This window comes from Marmota marmota, unplaced genomic scaffold (genome assembly GCF_001458135.2).
Source record: "Marmota marmota marmota unplaced genomic scaffold, marMar, whole genome shotgun sequence".
In the NCBI taxonomy this organism is placed as follows: Eukaryota; Metazoa; Chordata; class Mammalia; order Rodentia; family Sciuridae; genus Marmota; species Marmota marmota.
The window spans coordinates 19724161-19733980 of record NW_025999869.1 but is presented as its reverse complement, the minus strand read 5'-3'; the positions used below and the strand labels follow the sequence as shown (position 1 = coordinate 19733980).

The following is a 9820-nucleotide window of genomic DNA, read 5'->3' as shown; positions in this document are numbered from 1 at the left end:
GTTCTATTCACTTACTGGCAAATGCCATAATTTAATTCTTCTTTGTGGATGAGTAATATATATATTTATCACATTTTCTTTATACATTCATCTGTTAAAGGGCACCTAGATTCGTTTCATAGCCAAGCTATTGTGAATTGAGCCACTATAAACATTGATGTGACTGCCTCACTATAATATGCTGATTTTAAAACCTTTGGGTGTATGTCCAGGAGTGGAATATAACTGGACAAAGTGATGGTTTTATTCCAAGTTTCCTGAGCAGTCTCCATACTGCTTTCTAGAGTGGTTGCACCAATTAGGAGTTCCACCACCAAAGTATGAGTGTGCCTTTCTCCCCACATCCTTGCCAACATTTATTGTTATTTATATTATTGATCATTGCCATTTTGACTGGAGTGAGATGAAATCTTAGTGTCATTTTAATTTGCATTTCTCTAATTGTTAGAGATGTTGAACATTTTTTTTCACATATTTGTTGACCAAAAGTGTATATTATTTTTTTCTGTAAAGTGCCTGTTCAATTCCTTTGCCAACTTATGGATTGAGTTATTGGTTTTGTTGTTGTTGTTGTTTTGAGTTCCTTATATAGCCTGGAGATTAATGCTCTGTCTGAGATGGAGTTGGAAAAAAATTTTTCCCATTCTGTAGGCTCTCTCTACATGTCCTTAGTTGTTTCCTTTGCTATGAAGAGGCTTTTTCATTTTATACCATCTTATTTATTGATTCTTGATTTTACTTCTTGTGCTTTAGGAGTCTTTGGTTCCTAAGCCGACACAATGGAGATTTCAGCCAATTTTTCTTCTAGTAGGCTCATGGTCTGTGGTCTAATGCCTAGGTCCTTGATCCACTTTGAGTTGAGTTTTGCACAGATTAGAGATAGGGGTTCAAATTCATTCTGTTACATATGGATTTCCAGTTTTACCAGCACCATTTGTTAAAGAGGCTACCTTTTCTCTGATGTATGTTTATGGAGGCTTTGTCTAGTATGAGATAACTGTATTTATATGGGCATGTGTCTGTGTCTTCTATTCTGTTTCATTGGTCTTTGTGTCTGTTTTTGTGCCAATAAATGTGCTGTTTTTATTACTATAGCTCTGTAGTATAAATTAAGGTCTGGTATCGTGATGCCCCCTGCCTCACTTTTCTCTCTGAGGATTACTTTGGCTATTCTGGGTCTCTTATTTTTCCAAGTGAATTTCATGACTACTTTTTTTCTATCTCCATGAAGAGCATCATTGGAATTTTGATAAGAATTACACTGAATCTGTATAGAACTTTTGGTAGTATCGGCATTTTGGCAATATTTCTTCTGTCTATCCAGGAACATGGGAGATGTTTCCATCTTCTAAGGTCCTCTTCAATTTCTTTCTTTAGTGTTCTGTAGTTTTCATTGTAGAGGTCCTTCACCTCTTTATACCACTCATTCCTTTAACTTGATTTTATGAATGCTTAGCATATTAAGTTTTAGGTTCTATCTTCTACAATGCACATATATAACCATATATTTCCCTCAATCATTTAGCTGCATTTCATAATTTTTGATGTCTAGTATTGTTATTTGGTTAAATATCTTCCAATATTCATTAAAATACTTTTTAAACCTGGAGGCCATTTAGAAATGTATCTCTTAATGTTTGAATATGTAAGTTAATGGTTATTAGAATAATAAATAATAATAAAATTTCATTAGGGGTCATGAAAATATAATTTTAAATATTGGGAATTTGTTCAATTTTGCTTTATAACCCAATAAATGGCCAATTTTTTATAACATATGCTTGAAAACAATATGTGTTCTGCCGTTTTTGAACCCAGTGTTCTGTTTATGTTCACTAGGTCAACTTGATTTGTGATATTGTTTAAATTTTCTAGAAAATTATGACTTTTACAAAATTAGAAATTTAGAATTGCTATTCCTCAAATGATGAATTAAAACTTTAGAATCCTCAAATGTTCTTCTTTGTCTCTAGTAAAATATTTTGCCTTCAGTTCAATTATTTCTGTCATTTATTTAGTCACATCAACATTCTTTTGTTGAGTACTTTTATACAATATTTTTTCTTATCCTTTTAAAAATTTGTGTATTATAAATATTAATGCATATTTACTTTACAAATTGATGGATTTCAATGTAAAATTTTCATATATGTGTACATGTAAGTAAATATTTTTATAATGTGTACATATATATATAAATCTATGTTATATGAATATATCATGCTCTGATCACATTCATCCTCCCATCTAACCTTTGCTTCCCTTCCCCCATCATCAATTTCCCCTTCTACACTAATCTCTCTTCTGCTTCCACATTATCTTCTTTTAGTCTGCCTTCCTTTCTTCCTTCCTTCATTTCTTCCTTTTCTTTTTTTTTCCCTCTTTTAGTTTCTACATGTGAGAGAAATCTTAATGTTTTTCTTTCTTTTTCTGGCTTATTTTTTTTACCATGATGTCTTCTAGTTTTATCCATTTTCCTGTAAGTAATTTGATTGCATTCTTCTTTAATACTCCACTGTGTGTATGTGTGTGTGTGCATATATATATATATATATATATATATATATATATATACATATATATATAAAATATTTTATTTATCCACTCATCTACTGAATGGCACCTAAGCTGATTCTACATTTTGCTCCTCCAAGAGAGATGCAATGAACGTGCTATGCAGATTTTACTTTTGTATGCTCATTTCATATCCTTTGGAGATGTAATCAAGTAGTATAGCTGAATCACATGGAAGTTCTAGTTTTAGTTTTTTGCAGAATCTTCACACTGTCTTCTGTAATGGCTGTACTAAATTATATTCTCTCCAAAGCATGAAAGGGTTCCTTTTTCTATGTATCCTTGCTAGCATTTGTTATTTTTTGATTTTACTTATAACCATTCTAACTGGGGTGAGATGGAATCTCACAGTAGTTTTGATTTGCATTACCTTGATGGCTGAAGAAACTGAGCATGTTTTCATATATTTATTGGCTTACACTTTTATTTTCAACCTTTCTATGTCTATGAGTATGTAATGTGTCTCTGGAATTGTTGTAGAAATCCCTAGTGGTTTTGCATTCTTTTTTTTATTTATTCTAATAAATTTTCTTCTACCTGGAATGTTTACTTTGGTTAAATTTAATATGATCATATACTTGTTATATTTTATATTTTCCTTGCTTGTTCTACATTCATTTTATTCTTTTTTCCTTGTTCCTTGTTTTAGATTTGTTAGGAATTTCTATGTTTAATTTTCCCCTTGGTTTAAGACTTTCATTTTCTTTTCTGTTTGTTTATTTTCTTGCTTTGCTTTTGAGTCAGGGGTCTCTCTATCTTACCTAGGGTGGTCTCAAACTCACACCTTCAGGGCCTCAGCCTTCCTCCTGGTATTGCAGGTATGACCTTTATGTTCAGTTATATGGATGCTCATTTTCTATTCATTTGTCATCATCCTAAAAACTACCCTTGGTTTTATTCTCCTGATATAGGACAGATGAGGCCGGACACCCGAGGAATTGTCAGGAAGCAGATTTATTTTTAGCTGAAGTGGTCCAGAGGGTCTATTGCCTAAACATTTCTGGACCCCAAGTCTGGGAATTCTTTAAACTTTATACTCAACTGGGGTGGTGACATATCAGTGGGTGGGTATGTAACAGTTACTCTTTGCCCCATGTTCTTTGGGTAAACAGAGGCTTTCCAAGTTTTTAACCAAGAAAGCAGAGATAGTATCTTTTGTGTAGCAACAAGCTCTCTTTGAGAGAGATTCACCTTTGTCTGCAAACCTGGCACTTACACAAAGAGGAAGCTTCAAACCATAATGCCCCCTGCAGAAACCCTGCTGACATTCTCTTGATGCTCTTTGTAAAATCTTGGTGATAAGAAGCATAATTATGGTGACAGTCTTTGGAAAAGCGTAATTATGGCAAGGGTCTTTTGAGTCGAGGTGCCTGGTTTGTTTCACTCCTAGTCAATGCAAGGACTTTACCTAGTCCACTTTATCGCTATTCATTTCCACTGATATGACACTGATGTTACAAATCCCATCTCTATTTTCAAACCCATGAGATATTATCGTTGCTTATGCAGGTGGTTTTTCATATGCATCTACTCACAGGTCTGCAAACCCTACTCTCACCCCTAGGTTTCAATTTCCAATTATTTTTGAATTTGGAAGTTAATGTGTTATTTAAACCTTGTATTATTTGTCACCTCTGGTGATGTGACACCAGAGGGCACCCCTCATAATCATGGACATTAATATCTCTTCAGAGAAATGTCTGCCTCTTTATTTTAAATGGAATAAATAAGGACTCCAAATAGTTCAAGCCAGCTCAGGTCAGGTTTACCACCAGTAAGTTCAGATCAGGTCTTGCTGGTTAGGGAGGTTTTAAAAATTTGGAATTGTGAATGAGATATCGAGGACAGACCTTCCACAGTGAGTCCTTTTCAGAAGGAGTTCCACACATTCTGGCCTGGTTGGTCAGCAAGAAGAATTTGGCATAACATTTTTATTCCTTCCAGATAGTTGGATTTTTGAAAGGTGGGACTTCAATACTACAAGCCCACCCACCGAGCTGGCAGACATTTCTGCAGCCACTCTGTTTAGGGGGGCAGAGGGAGGGGAACAGTGAGACTGTAGAACTTAGTTAACATCACACAAGTTCAAACACAGGCATCTGAACTTGGAAGGTTAGACCCCAGGTGGTTTTACTTTCAGCACATCCTGTAGAGTGGGAAGAAAATGTCAGGACTGGATGGAAAGAAGAGATTCAAATAAAACAATAAAGGAGTCCAAGGCAGTCAAGGAACAGGAAAAAAATGTGGGTAAAGGTCTTAAAAAGAATATTAGACTAATAAAAAAATTAAAATAAAATAAAAAGAATTAGAGAGGCTGGGGTTGTGGCTCAATGGTAGAGCGCTTGCCTAGCATGCATGAGGCCCTGGGTTCGATCCCTGGCACCACATAAAAATAAACAAATAAAATAAAGGTATTGTGTCCATCTACAACTGAAAAAATATTTAAGAAAAGAACATTAGAAGTGAAAAATCAGTGTCTACCTCTTCTGAATGGAGATGAAAATAATGTTTCAGCAGGAAGCTGCATGGCCTCATAGATTTTATTCAGAAGTAAATTATTTTCCACATGGATCCAACATTTATTACACTAATTATGCCATTTTTCACATCCCTCTCCTAGAATGATCCAACATGCATGCATTTTAAAATATGGGTTTACAGAATTTCATCTCATAAATCTCTCTGAAAAAAAATGCAGCAGGTGTTTTAATGGGAAAAGCATTATGCTCTTAGTAGTTTCAAGTTTCCAGGCGCTAAAGGGAAAAGGGCAGAAGAGTTACATCTATCCTTGATAAACTACTTATGCTCCCGACATCAAAGGATCCTAGAAGCTGAAAGTGAATACAGTTTTTAAGACAGCCTCAAAGAGAGCTAAACAAATTGTTTGCTGCCTTACTTATGAGTTCATTTTTTAACTGCATGTGAATTACTTAAGCTATCTGGAGCTGTTAGAAGCAGACAGAAAAAAAAAATTAAAGTAGTTTTGAAGCAAAAACATCAAAGGATAAAATCACCCATACTTCAACTGATACAGGGAAATGACTTGTTTTTATACATTGATGAAGGGAGAATGGATTGCTTTACTCTTTTAGGAAATTAATCTGGTAGTATCAGTACAATTAAAAATTCAATTTGGCTGGGCATGGGGGCACACACCTGTAATCCCAGGGAGGCTGAGGCAGGAAGGTCAGGAGTTCAAAGCCAGCTTCAGCAACTTAGTGAGGCCCTAAGCTATTCAGTGAGATCCTGTCTCTAAATAAAATACTTTTAAAAGGTCTAGGAATGTGGCTCAGTGGTTAAGTGCCCCTGGGTTTAATCTCCAGTACAAAAAAAAATCAACTTGACACAGCAATATATCTTTAGGGATATCTGGAAAATCTTTCCTATAAATCAGAAGCACTGACCATAAGGATCTGTATGAGGGGCTGTAGCTCAGCAGGGGAACTCTTGCCTAGCACATGAGAGGCAATGGGTTCAAGACTTAGCACCACATAAAAATAAATAAATAAAAGGATATGTGTCCACCTACAACTAAAAAGAAAATTTAAAAAAAAAGGTCTATGTGCAAGGTTTTAAAAGTTTCAATATGTATTGAGCACCTGATCTGTACTAGCCTTGAAAACCAGACAAGGACCTTGTTCTTACAATATTTACATTCTAAAGGAGAAAGATAAGTAATAAATATTTAAATAAAAATTATCAAACAGAGATAAATGCTGTCTAGAGACTCCAGAGCAATGTGGTAACTTGTGACATTTGATTGAGTGACCAAGAAAGTGACCCCTCTGAGCAGCAGGTAACTTTTAACCTGAGAGATGACCAATAAGAATCCAGCCTTAGTAGCGGGACTGCAAATTGGTGTGATCACTCTGGAAAGCAGCATGGAGATTCCTTAGAAAACTTGGAATGGAACCACCATTTGACCCAGCTGTCCCACTCCTCAGTCTATACCCAAAGGACTTAAAATCAGCATACTACAGGGACACAGTCACATCAATGTTTACAGCAGCTTGATTCAAAACAGCTGAACTGTGGAACAAAACTAGATGTCCTTCAATAGATGAATGGATAAAGAAACTGTGGTACATACACACAATGGACTATTACTCAGCATTAAAAGAGAATAAAATTATGGCATTTTCAGGTAAATGGATGGAGTTGCAGAATATCACACTAAATGAAATAAGGCAATCCCAAACACCAAAGGCCAGATGTTCTCTGTGATAAGTAGATACTGATCCATCATGGCATGGTGGGGGGTGGGGGGATGAAGGAACTTTGATTGGGCGAAGGGGAGGGAGTGAAAGGGAGGGGGCATAGGGGTAGAACAGATGGTGGAATGAGATGAACATCATTACCCTAGGTACATGTATGAAGACACGAATGGTGCGAATCTACATCGTGTACAACCAGAGAAATGAAAAGTTGTGCTCCATTTGTGTACAATGAATTGAAAAGCTTAAAAAAAAAAAAAAAGAATACAGCCTTGGAAATATTGCAGGGATTCTTATTCTTACAATACTCAAGTGAAAATCTGAATTTCAGCATCAATGAAATAGTTAAATCCATTTTGTTTACACTAAGAAATACAGCACAGCCATTAAGAGTAACCAATTGGCATCTCAAACTTAAGTAGAAATTTATTTTTGATCTCTCCTTGTTAGTTGCTAAGCAAGGCAGGAACTTTTAGGGGCTACTACTATGTTTATGGGAGAGAGATCTGCTCCATCCCTTTAAAAGACTGTTAATGAGCTCTCAAAATTGTTTTTGATTTTCATTTCAGCTAAGACACTTTGGAGAAACTTACAAGGAAACAGTTGAACACACTCTGTTACTCTCAGTCTTTCAGGTGGCTTGGAGTATACTTTGTTTGTGAGTCTCTGTCCAGAAGAGTTCATGTCTATCGTCATCCGTTTTGAATATGTGCTTTACGGCCATCAGCTGAGCATGCTCAGTAATGATTCACCTCTACACATGAGGATGAGTCTTTTCTATGTAAATATAGTAGGTTTCTGGAATAGAAGGAACTGCTTCCTTTGCTTTGGAAGAACAGTGCTTTGCAAACTAACTCCAGAGCTCTCCTTACTTGCTGCAGATAATAAACCTTTCTCCATCCCTTTGCTTCTGATCATCCTGAGAGGCAAAATCATTGCATTTGGTCACATCCCCAAACCATGGCTCACTTATCAGTCTACCTCATCTGAAATTATGGCAACTCTATTCTTCTGAGTTTCTGGCTAAGGTCCTTGTATCATCCATGGCTCCCCATTTTGTCCTACACCCACACATGGTCCCTCAGCAAATCCAGGACCTCAGCCTTGAAAATATATCCATGATTTCATCCTTCTTATGACACCCATTTTTACCTCCCTGATCCATTACCTTCCACCTGGATTAGCACAATGGTCTTCTAACTGGACTCCCTGTTTAGTTATCACCCTTGAGTCCATTCTCAGCAAGGCAGCCAGAATGATCCTGTTGAATATAAGTTGGAACAATAATACCATTCAGATCTTTTAAAGCAAAATCCAAAGACATTTAGGACCCTGTAGGAATGGATTCCTGTAAACGCACCAAATTTACCTGCTCCTACTCTCTCCCTCAGTCAACAATGCTCTTCCTGGAATACAAAAGGACACCCCTGCTCTAGGGACCTGGTACTTTCCTGTTCTCCAAATATATTAACTTTTTACACTAAAATTCCCCCTGGTTATATTAATTAAAATGCAACCTCTTAATACTTCTAATCCCCCTTCCCACTTCACTTTTCTCCTCAATATGTCATTATCTAATACTGTGCATTTTGCTCAATTATATCATCTATTGCCTCTCTTCCGATGGTTGGGACTCAGAAAAATAACATTCTAAAATATAGCACTTTGGTGTACTGGGTGCTTTGGACTAGAGTTTGGAAGGCTTCAGAAGCTGCCTCAGAAGCAAAGTCTCTCTCTGACCTTCTCCTGCTCTCTTGTCTTCCCCCATCTTCTTGGCCCCTACAGAGCAATTCACAGAAACCAAAATTTCTCCTCTCCAAGGCAGGTCATAGAAACTAGAAATATTACTTTAACCTTCCTCAGCCTTCCTGTGTAGAAGCTGTCCATAAAGCAATTCTCTATGTCATCTGACAGTAGGTCATAGATTTTCATTCCAGAAAGGGCCCTGTCTATATTCAAGAGGAAGGAATGGTGCACAGAGATGTTAAGAAGGGTCTGAGCACACAGACCTGGCTGGATTTCCTTCTTAGTCTGTTACTAAGAGGTCAGAACCCTGGGTGCAATTACATTTCTACTCAGTTGTCCATTCCTTGTCAAACCTAAGAGAAAAATAATTTCCTCTGGTTCTTTATTTCTGAAGGCCCCCATGTCATGCACAAGCTGAGTAAATTTGTTATGTTTTTCTCTTTTTAATCTGCCTCTTGCTATAAAAGTGTCAGCCATAGTTCTTATGATGGGTGACAAAAGGGACTATGTCTTTCTGCCTCTATGCCATCATTAGAATACAAGCTCCATGTTCACTCAATATTCCCACAAAGTGCCTGGGTCATGAAAAACACTCATAAGCACACATCAAATCTATGAATCAACTTATTATTTTAAAGACTCAAAAGTCATTTGATACATGGGTAAGTGCATACATGAAAACGTGGATTAGCGTGACAGAATATAAACGAGACTTCACATTGGTCCCCTCAAGGAAGTAGAATTAGAGGCACTGAGGGAACTATTAAAGTTTTTCCTTAAGCGTCTCTGAACCGGTTGAATTCTTCTTAAAGGACTTACATTTGTAACTCTCTCTCTCTTTTTTTTTTTTTGAAAAAACATTATAATTCAGTTTTATATAAAGCATATTAACATTGGCAAGAAAATGTACTTTAAAACCTAAAATCCAAAGATTAATTCATTTCTTCCTTTTTATCATTATTATGGGTAGCTTAATGGGAAACATAAATATTCAGGTTTGGGAGTTGTTTATGCCATAAAAGATCTAGAAATTTCAGTGGGTATAAAGCTTCCCAGAGCCAGAAGCTGTTTCAGAGTTGCTCAGGCCACAGAGATGGGCTCTATGTTGTGACCACAGATACTATATATGAACTTTGAGTACATCATCCCTCATCCAGAGAGGTTTTTTTTCAAGCTCCAGTTATTTGTGCCATTAGAGAATAGTTTAAGAAGACCAAAAGCCAATAATTATTCAATCATCATCATCCCCATCCTTCTCCTCCTCCTCCTCCTCCTCCTCCTCCTCC

At 36.5% G+C, this 9820-nt stretch overlaps 1 long non-coding RNA gene across 1 annotated transcript in view; it reads left to right on the top strand.

The window, feature by feature from the left end:
* The first annotated feature begins 805 nt into the window (after nucleotides 1–805).
* LOC125620225 overlaps nucleotides 806–9820 on the top strand; it is a 13583-nt gene continuing 4568 nt past the window's right edge. The window contains exons 1-2 of the long non-coding RNA XR_007351832.1: nucleotides 806–999; nucleotides 3720–3722. This is a non-coding gene — a long non-coding RNA (uncharacterized LOC125620225). The remainder of the gene's footprint in view (nucleotides 1000–3719; nucleotides 3723–9820) is intronic.